The sequence below is a fragment of the Medicago sativa genome, chromosome 4, assembly GCF_051527215.1.
Source record: "Medicago sativa cultivar Bolivia chromosome 4, Bolivia_mono, whole genome shotgun sequence".
Classification (NCBI taxonomy): domain Eukaryota; kingdom Viridiplantae; phylum Streptophyta; class Magnoliopsida; order Fabales; family Fabaceae; genus Medicago; species Medicago sativa.
The window spans coordinates 40072537-40083925 of NC_140752.1; the positions used below are offsets into that span (position 1 = coordinate 40072537).

An 11389-nucleotide genomic window follows, 5' to 3' on the forward strand; every position below is an offset into this window, starting at 1 on the left:
TCTGTTTCTGTGATTTTTGATGAGTTGGCGTTGAATGATTGATTCTGACATTGCATTGATGAGTTGGCCTCTATTTATAGGCCAACTGTGATACTCTGGACCAATGGACTTGTGACACCTGTACTGGACTTGTGTGAATTCGGCCTTGGACCATTTCTGGGCTTTGGGACCTTTTTGCAATTTCGAAAGTTTCAAGGACTGCCCTGCAAAAAACCACCAAGGACTAATCTGCAATTTGTGGAAATTAGAGGACTGGACTGCAATTGACCCAAAAAAGGACTTAAACAAGAGTTTGACTTTAAAGGACTAAAATGTATATTGAAAAAAGAAAGAGAAAAAAAATAAAAGGAAGAGAGGACCAAAGTGCAATTAAAAAAGTTTAGGGACTAAAAATGAAAATAATAATAAAATTGGAATAAAATTGGTAAATTGGAAAAAACGTAAAGTGAAACGATTAAAATTGACAAAACGGACTAAAACGAACCAATGGCTTAAATGAGGTACTTTAAAGTAACCTCTCTCTGCCGAAATTTTGTGTGAAATGACCAAAATGCCCCTGGGGACTAAAACGACTAAAAATGACTCAGATGCAAATTTTAAATGGATTTTTAACAAAGAATTGAAGCAAGAGTTTATACAAGCAATTTAAAAGACTCAGAGACAAATTTTAGGGGCTAAACATGGTTTTAACACTTGAAAAGACTAAAATGCCCCTAGGGGCTAAACTGACTCAAAATGACTTCAAATGCAATTTTTAAAAATGGATTTTGACATGGAATTGGAATAAGGACTTATTCAAACTATTTGAAAGGACTCAAACCAATTTTTTAAAAGATTGAAAGAAATTTTAACACAGGAAATGACTAAAATACCCTTTTTCATGGATTTTGCAAATAACATTGAAATAAAATGCAGAGAAAGATGTAATTGATCAGAGATATATCAAATGACTTATAATGCAAGAAAAGAAGAATTGAGTTAGTATTTTTAGGCCCAAAATTAGGGTATAACAATGAAGATGTGAAAGTACACTTGTTATGATAGCACACTTGTATGATTAATGTTAAATAAATGACGATGAATCCTTGTGAACAATGTAATTAGACGTCGTTGATCATCTGAAATTGGTTATGTCGTTTATTTACATTTGATTATGCTTTAATTGATTTGAATGATGTCTAACCCCCAGTGGTCGTTTGGTTGACCGCCTGCCCTATTCTTTTGAATGGGTAGACGGTGTGCATGATTAGTTGCTTAGCTTGCTTGGTGAGTTGCTTGAGGATAGCGGAAGCTTCCTCCTTTATCTGCTTTGGAGTTTAGTAGTGTCGGGCTCTGATTAGGATATCGAGTCTTACTTTTGTCGTTGCTTTATGTTGAGATTTTTATATGACTGTTGAGATATTCTTGTGTTTTGAGCCTTGTTATGGCCTTTGAGACGGTTACTAGATGTATTTGAGGATGACTGTATGTCTCTGAGATTTTTATGTTGATTGCTGAAATTTTCCGCTGTGTAGTTTTTTTTTTTTTTTGAAACTGAATATTTGTATGTCTTGAAACGAATGACGACGTGACGTCTAGACCTTTTTGGATATTTATTATTTAAAAATGCATGATTATTGCTTTCGGGGTTTAGGGCGTTACAAGTTGGTATCAGAGCCATGTCGGTCTTGTCCGGACCAGAATTGGGTGATTATTTCTGTTTGTATGTGAATGGTATAGGAATATCTTCGATAATTGTTCTGTTGTTCTTATATGTTAGTTGTGGTTTGTGTTTAGTGAGAGATGGCTGGTGGTAGAGATGATGCGGCTATTGCAGCGGCATTGGCTGCATTAGCACAGGTGTTGGCTCAAACCAACCAGCAGGTTGCAAATGGTCATCAGGATCATGGAGAAGCGGAGGAGCGGAGGCTCGATCGTTTCTTGCGAAACAAGCCGCCAACGTTCAAGGGAAGGTTTGACCCGGAGGGAGCTCAGACATGGGTGCAAGGCATGGAGAGGATCTTCCGTGCTATGGTGACCAGTGAAGACCAGAAGGTCAGGTTGGCTACACACATGCTTGCTGAGGAGGCTGAGTACTGGTGGACGAATGCTAAAGGGAGACTTGAGGCTAGTGGAGAGGCTGTGACTTGGGCTAGGTTCAAGACTGAGTTTTTGAGGAAGTACTTTCCTGAGGATTTGAGGACCAAGAAGGAAGTGGAATTCTTGAACTTGAAGCAGGAGAATCGGTCAGTGGCAGAGTATGCTGCAAAGTTTGAAGAGCTTTCGAGGTTTTGCCCGTATATCAATACCGAGGATGCGATGGTTTCTAAGTGTGTGAAGTTTGAAAGTGGACTCAGGCCAGATATCTATCAGTACATGTGTATTCAGGAGATTAGAGATTTTGATACTTTGGTGCACAAGTGTCGTATGTTTGATGATGCCGGAAAGGTCAAGGTGAACCATTACAAAGCATTGCATGATAAGAAAGGAAAGGGTCATGGATTTGGGAAGCCGTACAACAAGGACAAAGGGAAGAAGAAAGAGGTGGGTGGAGGCTCTAAGCCGAATGTTGCTGAGGTGAGGTGCTACAAGTGTGGAACTTTGGGTCATTTTGCTAATGATTGTAGGAGGGGTGATAGTTGCTTCAAGTGTGGCAAAGCTGGTCACAAGTCGTTTGAGTGCAAGCAGGATATTACTTGTTACAATTGTGGAGATGCAGGTCATATCAGTACTAAGTGTACCAAGCCGAAGAAGGCGGCGGGTAGGGTGTTTGCTTTGAATGCGGAGGAAGTGCAGCAGCCGGATAATCTTATCCGAGGTATGTGTTTTATCAATAGTACTCCTTTGATTGCAATTATTGATACTGGTGCCACTCATTCTTTTATCGCGGTTAGTTGTGTTGAGCATTTGAATTTGGTTGTAACTCCGTTGTTGCGAGGGATGGTCATCGACACCCCGGCTAGTGGCTCGGTGTCTACTTCCTTGATGTGTGCTAAATGTCCTGTTAATTTTGGTAATGTTGATTTTGAGTTGGATCTTGTGTGCCTTCCGTTGAAGCACATGGATGTAATTTTCGGTATGGACTGGATGTTATATTTTGGTGTGAACATCAACTGTTTAACCAAGAGTATAACATTCTCTAAGCCAGTGGCTGAGGTAGGTGGGAAGTTCTTAACCGCGGAGCAAGTGAAGAAGTCTTTGGACGATGAAGCTAGTGTGTTCATGATGTTTGCTTCTTTGAAGGAAAGTAGTGAGAAAGGAGTTAGCGATTTACCGGTAGTGCAAGAGTTTCCAGACGTTTTCCCGGACGACATTATTGATTTGCCACCGGAGAGAGAAGTGGAGTTTGCAATTGATTTGGTACCAGGAACGAGTCCTATTTCGATTGCGCCGTATCGGATGTCTGCATCAGAGTTGGGTGAATTGAAGAAGCAGTTGGAAGAGTTGCTCGAGAAGCAGTTTATCAGGCCGAGTGTCTCTCCGTGGGGTGCTCCAGTGTTATTGGTTAAGAAGAAGGATGGGAGCATGAGGTTGTGTGTGGATTATCGGCAGTTGAACAAAGTAACAATCAAGAATCGGTATCCGCTTCCGAGGATTGATGATTTGATGGATCAGCTGGTTGGTGCGGAAGTGTTTAGCAAGATTGATTTGAGGTCTGGATATCATCAGATTAGAGTGAAGGCAGAAGATATATCTAAAACTGCGTTCCGAACAAGGTATGGACACTATGAGTATTCTGTGATGCCATTTGGTGTGAGTAATGTGCCGGGTGTCTTTATGGAATATATGAATAGGATCTTCCATCCTTATTTGGACAAATTTGTGGTGGTGTTTATAGACGATATTTTGGTGTATTCGAAGTCAGAAGAAGAACATGTTGAGCATCTAAGGATCGTGTTGAGTGTCTTGAAGGAGAATAAGTTGTTTGCTAAGTTGTCAAAGTGTGAGTTTTGGCTGCGGGAAGTGAGTTTTCTTGGTCATGTGATTTCGAAGGGTGGTATAGCGGTGGATCCATCAAAGGTTGATGCAGTATTGCAGTGGGAAACTCCAAAGTCAGTTTTTGAGATTAGAAGCTTTCTTGGATTGGCAGGTTACTATCGGAGGTTTATTGAAGGATTCTCTAAGTTGGCGTTGCCATTGACACAGTTGACTCGGAAGGGGCAAGCGTATGTTTGGGATGCTAAGTGTGAGAAGAGTTTCCAAGAGTTGAAGAAGAGGTTGACTTCAGCGCCAGTGCTGATTTTGCCAAATCCAAAGGAATCGTTTGTTGTGTATTGTGATGCTTCTAAGATGGGTCTTGGTGGTGTGTTAATGCAGAATCGTCAGGTTGTGGCTTATGCATCAAGGCAGTTGAAAGTGCATGAGAAGAATTATCCGACTCATGATTTGGAATTGGCGGCAGTTGTGTTTGTGTTGAAGATTTGGAGGCACTATTTGTATGGTTCTAAGTTTGAAGTGTTCAGTGACCACAAGAGTTTGAAATACTTGTTTGATCAGAAAGAGTTGAATATGAGGCAGAGAAGATGGTTGGAATATCTTAAGGATTTTGATTTTCAGTTGAGTTATCATCCCGGGAAGGCGAATGTTGTGGCAGATGCCTTGAGTAGGAAGTCTTTACATATGTCTTCTTTGATGGTTAAAGAGTTGGAGTTGATTGAACAGTTTCGAGATTTGAGTTTGGTTAGTGAGTTGACGCCGAATGGTGTGAGATTGGGAATGTTGAAGCTGACGAGTAATATTTTGGAAGAGATCAAGAATGGTCAGAAGGAAGATTTGGAACTTGTGGATCGAGTGGTGTTTATTAATCAAGGTAAAGGTGGGGACTTCAGATTGAATGAGAACGGTGTTTTGATGTTTCGTGACCGAGTTTGTGTGCCAGATATACTTGAGCTTAAGAAACGGATTTTGGAAGAAGGTCACAGGAGTAGTCTGAGTATTCATCCAGGAGCGACGAAGATGTATCAGGATTTGAAGAAGTTGTTTTGGTGGCCTGGAATGAAAAAGGAAATTGCAGAGTTTGTTTATGCTTGTTTGATTTGTCAGAAGTCAAAGATTGAACATCGGAAGCCGTCGGGTTTGATGCAACCGTTGTTTGTGCCAGAATGGAAATGGGATAGTATCTCTATGGACTTTGTCGGAGCGTTGCCGAAGACTGTGAAGGGTTTTGATTCGATTTGGGTGATTGTTGATCGTTTAACGAAGTCGGCACATTTCGTTCCTATCAAGACCGGTATGCCCGTGGCGAAGTTGGCTGAGATCTACATTGAGCAGATTGTCAGGTTGCATGGTATTCCTTCTAGCATCGTGTCAAATAGAGATCCGAGGTTTACTTCTAAGTTTTGGGAGAGTCTGCAAGCAGCTTTGGGAACCAAGTTGAGGTTGAGTTCTGCTTATCATCCCCAGACTGATGGGCAGACGGAGAGGACGATTCAGAGTTTAGAGGATTTGTTGAGAGCTTGTGCTTTGGAGCAAGGTGTCAGTTGGGTTGAATGTTTACCGTTGATTGAGTTTACTTACAACAACAGTTTTCACTCTAGTATCGGGATGGCACCGTTTGAGGCTTTGTATGGACGGAGGTGTAGGACGCCGTTGTGTTGGTATGAGTCAGGAGAAAGTGTTTTGTTAGGACCGGAAGTGGTGCAAGAGACTACGGAGAAGGTGAAGATGATCCAAGAGAAGATGAAAGCGTCTCAGAGTAGGCAGAAGAGCTATCATGACAAAAGGAGAAAGGATATTGAGTTTCAGGTTGGTGATCATGTGTTTCTAAGAGTGAATCCTGTAACCGGTGTTGGACGTGCTTTGAAGTGTCGGAAGTTGGCACCTCGTTTTGTTGGACCGTTTGAGATTATAGAGAAGATTGGAGTTGTAGCGTATCGGATTGCGTTACCGCTGTCGTTGTCGAATCTTCATGATGTGTTTCATGTGTCACAGTTAAGGAAGTATGTGTATGATGCGTCTCATGTGATTCAAGTGGATAATTTGGAAGTAAAAGAGAATTTGATTGTTGAGACTTGGCCAGTTAGAATTGAAGATCGGGAAGTGAAGCGCTTAAGAGGAAAAGAGATTATTTTGGTGAAGGTGATTTGGGTTGGACCAACTGGTGAGAGTGCTACCTGGGAATCGGAGAGTAGGATGAAGGTTTAGTATCCGGAGTTGTTTCCTTCAGGTAATTTTCGAGGGCGAAAATTCTTTTTAGAGGGGGAGAGTTGTAACAGCCCGATTTTCGTCAGATTTATTTTATTTGTTTTATGTGTGTTTGTGTGTGATTACTTGTATTTGTGTGTATTTTATTCGGGATTATTGGATTCCAGCTTAAGAAGGGTATTTTAGTCATTTTAGACTTAGGGGTATTTTGGTCATTTGGTGAGCGAGGGTAAATTAGTTTTTTTTAAGAAGGTTATTTTTTTTTGTGAGAATAGTTATTTTTACTAAGATAGAAATAACTAGTTGTAATAATTTAGGGATATTAATTATCCGGTGTTTTAACGGTTTAAGTAAGTGTAGTAACTTTTTGAGAATTTAGTGACATGAGTTTTAGAGGCCCATTAATCTCTAACCTAATTTAGCCCAACATGTGGTGTATATAAGGATATCCCTAAAGAGAAAAACTATGTCATTTCTCATTATCACAAATTGTCATAAACATAGAGAGAGGTAGAGAGAGAAAGTGGGAGCAAGAGAAGAGCTTAGAGGAAAGAAGACCAAGAGCTTAGGAGAGGTGAAATTCAAGAGCTAAGGGGAGAGTGAAGCCATAGCTAGTGTTGGTAAAGCTTTGAGGTAAGGGGGTTGGATAATTATTCTCATAATCACTTTTCTTCTTGTTCTAGCTTATGATTAGTTGATGAATTGAAGATTTTGCTTAGTTAATTTCATGCTCTTAATTTATGTGTAAATTTGGGTATGTAATTAGTTGCGTTCTTGGTGTTTGTATGTGTCGATTGTGTTAAGTTGTTAATGTGATTATACGTCTCATTTTGCTAAACGAAAACTGTGATTTCAAAACCTATGTTCACATATTATTTCATCTGCTAAAGGAAAGAAAATTGATGGGGTCTAATTTTCAATTCCATGGGTACACGTGTTGCTGATGGGGTCATGAGGGAAATATCATTGAGTCTTCTATTACATGACTTTTGTTCCCCACATTGTCAAAGACTCTCACGATTGCTTGCTACATTTCATACTACACATTATTTTTAGAGGTTTGTGTATTTGTGTTGGCTGGAAACCCATTGAGTTTAATACACATTGGCTGTTTTTTTTTTTGGTAGTTATATATACCTTTGGTTCGTATCTGTCTAGCCTAACTAAACTTTTGGGTCATGCTTATATGGTTGCAATTGATTCTATATGTGTATTATGACCTAAAGAATGTATCATACTTTGAGGTAGTGTATTGTAGACTTAAGCTATAGCGACATAAATCAATTGTAAACTGTGTAAATGATGCTACAACACTGTTATTTTACAAGAACTCTGGTATGTGATAAAAGTTAGTAATAATGCTACCCATTTAGCCTTTCAATAAGAGTCAATTTGGTAGTTATCTTATAGTGCTTTTTGTATCTTTAGAAGTACTATCTAAAGTTGTGATTATCTTATTTACAAGTTGGATTTTGAGAATTTCTTCTACTGTCCAAGTTGCTATCATTTTCCTATTTTTACTTGGTTCATTGCTATTCCAATTATTGTGTCGTGGCTGCACCTTTCATTCAAAGTATGGTGTATCAGGCACCTCTTCATATACATAGGCATCAAATAATTGCTTCTGTTTTGGCTAAAAGAGTATACCATATTTTTATAGTGATCCTATAGGTATGATAGTATTATGTTGAAAATTATTCTACTAGTTCTAAATGTGTTTGAGATAATAATTTTTGGACGATGAATTGAATTGGTTAGTTGAAAATGGACGATCTTTGAAAAAATAGGCGAAGTTTGCCAAAATTGAGTTTAATGATTCCGTAACTTTGTATATGGCTTTGTATTCATGATGATGTGATAGAATAAGAATGAATTAATTTTGTTTGGGTGTTTAATGCGATGAATATCATGATGTACCGTGATGTCCGTTATATGAAATGTGAATTTGGAACCTTGTTGCTTCTTTGAGATGAATGTTATTGATGACGATTTTGGTGTTGGTGATTTGTAATAAAATGTCAATTCTTACATGCAATTTGGTGATGATATTGATGGTGGTTGCATGTATGAAAGGTGTCGGTGTTCATGTTGGTGAACCATTGTATGAACGTATGCATTGTGGTGTCATATATTCATGCATTCATAAGTGTCCAGTGGTGATGTTTAGAGGCGATGTTTATGATACAATTTCGTATCAAGAGGCGATGTTTTGAGCATATAAAGTCGTGTCTAGGCGCATTACATACATTCATTAATGTTTAAATGTGTTATGTTTGATATGTGTTTGGTGAACCTTGGTGAATTGTGTACATTCATGAAATTTTGGTGATTGCATACTTAGTGAAATTTGGTGATATATGAAGATGTGAAAGTACACTTGTTATGATAGCACACTTGTATGATTAATGTTAAATAAATGACGATGAATCCTTGTGAACAATGTAATTAGACGTCGTTGATCATCTGAAATTGGTTATGTCGTTTATTTACATTTGATTATGTTTTAATTGATTTGAATGATGTCTAACCCCCAGTGGTCGTTTGGTTGACCGCCTGCCCTATTCTTTTGAATGGGTAGACGGTGTGCAGGATTAGTTGCTTAGCTTGCTTGGTGAGTTGCTTGAGGATAGCGGAAGCTTCCTCCTTTATCTGCTTTGGAGTTTAGTAGTGTCGGGCTCTGATTAGGATATCGAGTCTTACTTTTGTCGTTGCTTTATGTTGAGATTTTTATATGACTGTTGAGATATTCTTGTGTTTTGAGCCTTGTTATGGCCTTTGAGACGGTTACTAGATGTATTTGAGGATGACTGTATGTCTCTGAGATTTTTATGTTGATTGTTGAAATTTTCCGCTGCGTAGTTTTTATTTTTTTTGAAACTGAATATTTGTATGTCTTGAAACGAATGACGACGTGACGTCTAGACCTTTTTGGATATATATTATTTAAAAACGCATGATTATTGCTTTCGGGGTTTAGGGCGTTGAATCCAACATCATTTTGGTCGTCAAATCTAAAGCTTGTTCAGGAACATGAAATTGAGACTTTTGGGCTATAAGTCTTGCACACATTGATAACTTTGAATGAGGAGACCCTGGGAACAACGGTTTATTTGTTTCTTTCAAAATATTATAAAATTTTTGGGCCTCTTCATTTGGGGGTTCATCTACCTCGACATCATCCTGCACCTCATCATATTCAGCATCTAATCCAGCATTAACTCCAAGAGCATCCACTATCATATTATCCATCATTTCAAATTGAACATGTTGGGTACCACTTGATGAACCTACTACATGACTCTCTTGGACACCTACATTAACTATCGGAGGTGCCACAAATGACGATTCACCATGACTTGTCCAAATCCAATAGTTAGGTCTGAAACCTTTACTATATAAATGCAACCTAATTTCGTCTTCACTGCGAATGCACCTACAATCACAAACCACACACGGACATCTAATTCCCCCTTCATTTATGACTACAGGCTTAACTTTTACTATACTGAAAAAAAGTTCAACACCTAACTTAAAAAGCTCCTTAACTTGCCCTCTTTTATCATGATGATTTCTATCATACATCCAACTACGATCACCCATACCTGTAATGCATATAACATGGTCAATATAAAATAAAGATCACTAAAACACTTTAATTTCTACTTTTTTTAATTTATTTTTGAAATTGTTTCAATTACTAAAAAATTTTAATTTTTAAAATAAATTCACACACATACAAATTGAAGGAGTCAATAAATTATAAAATAAAATTTTACAAAATTTCATCTTTAGACTCAAGTTACAGTGATAACACTTAAAAAAATCACAATAACACTAAAATATATATTAAAAAAATAACAATTATTGAACAATTCTTTAAAAAAAATATTATTAAACAAAATAAATTGTACAATTTTAATTTGACTACTAACCTTGTGTCAATTAGAGTCTCACTTTAAGAATTGCTCCCATCAACACCACCAATAAACAGCTAAGATCTATAGAATATCAATAACTATATAAAAATTTAAAATCTATCAATATCAAAATAATTAAGAAAATAAATTCAATACATCTAACATTAATAAAAAAATATAAGTCTTTACCTTGATGAGAAAAAGAATTGTGTAGAAAAAAGTTGAAGAAATTTAGTAGATGGTAGAAAATTGTTTTAGAAAGATAATGGTTGTTTTTTTTGGAAGGAAGAAAGAAAATGTTTGTTGTGAATGAGAGATTGAGAGCTGAGAAGGAGTATACATTCGGCAAAAAAAAATTCAGACTGCATAACATTACTAGCGGATTTGGTATCAGTACTGGCGGATGGGGCCACCGACCATTACTGGCGGATAAGGGGGACTACTGGCGGATTGTATGCTTTAGTTACTGGCGGATTTTATTCGTTACTGACGGAATATTAAATGACAGTATTAATGGCGGATTATTTTGCATTACTGGCGGACTATTTAATTCATTATAAAATTACTGACGGATGTATAGCCCTCAGTAAAACAAAGTCATGTTGTTTACATTATTGGCGGATCACTTCCGCCAGTAATAATTCGATGGTTCATTATTGACGGATTTATCCGTCAGTAATGTAAGTCATGGAATTATTGAGGGTTTTTTCCGTCAGTAACTTTACTGAGCGTTTTTTTGATGTTATTGGAGATTTATTCCGCCAGTAATTACTGAGGGTCTAAATCCCCCAGTAATGCAATTTTAAATTGGCTAGTATATTGAGGAATTCTTGTAGTGGAAGACCTGCAAAACAAAAACAGTGAGATGATCTGAGACGTGCTGAACGCACTGTCCTCAAGGGTTTTCCGTGTGTAGACCGCTAACCCTTCCAGGATAAAACAGACCCTTCCCGGTGAGCCGAAGATTCAGAACTGACAAGATATATTATGCGACAGGAAGTGTAAACCCAAGAAAATTGTGAGAGTGAGAGAGGATTTTTGGTTTCAGACTTTCTGTTTTTTTTTTTGTGTTCGCTGTTTTGCTCACAACAATATAATATATATGCTATATTCATAAAATGACCGTTCAGCTCAATAACAATCGTGGGAGTATTTTCCACTTCTATTAAACTTAGTCATGGCATAAAAATAGGAATGCTATTAAGCTAAATTATTAAACACGTTTTAAAGGTTAAATAAAGAAGAAGTCAAAATCTATGTTTTGATGACTCAAGAGAGATTTAAGGAATGGTTTGTTACATGGAACTGGTCAAATAAATCAGCTAAAAATATTTTCACTTAAAATAAGG

At 37.6% G+C, this 11389-nt stretch overlaps 1 long non-coding RNA gene across 1 annotated transcript in view; it reads left to right on the plus strand.

Moving 5' to 3' along the window:
- The window catches only part of LOC146929360 (uncharacterized), a 42580-nt gene extending 40974 nt beyond the window's left edge, over positions 1-1606 (plus strand). The window contains exon 2 of the long non-coding RNA XR_015006000.1: positions 1019-1606. This is a non-coding gene — a long non-coding RNA (uncharacterized LOC146929360). The remainder of the gene's footprint in view (positions 1-1018) is intronic.
- Positions 1607-11389: the final 9783 nt, after the last annotated feature.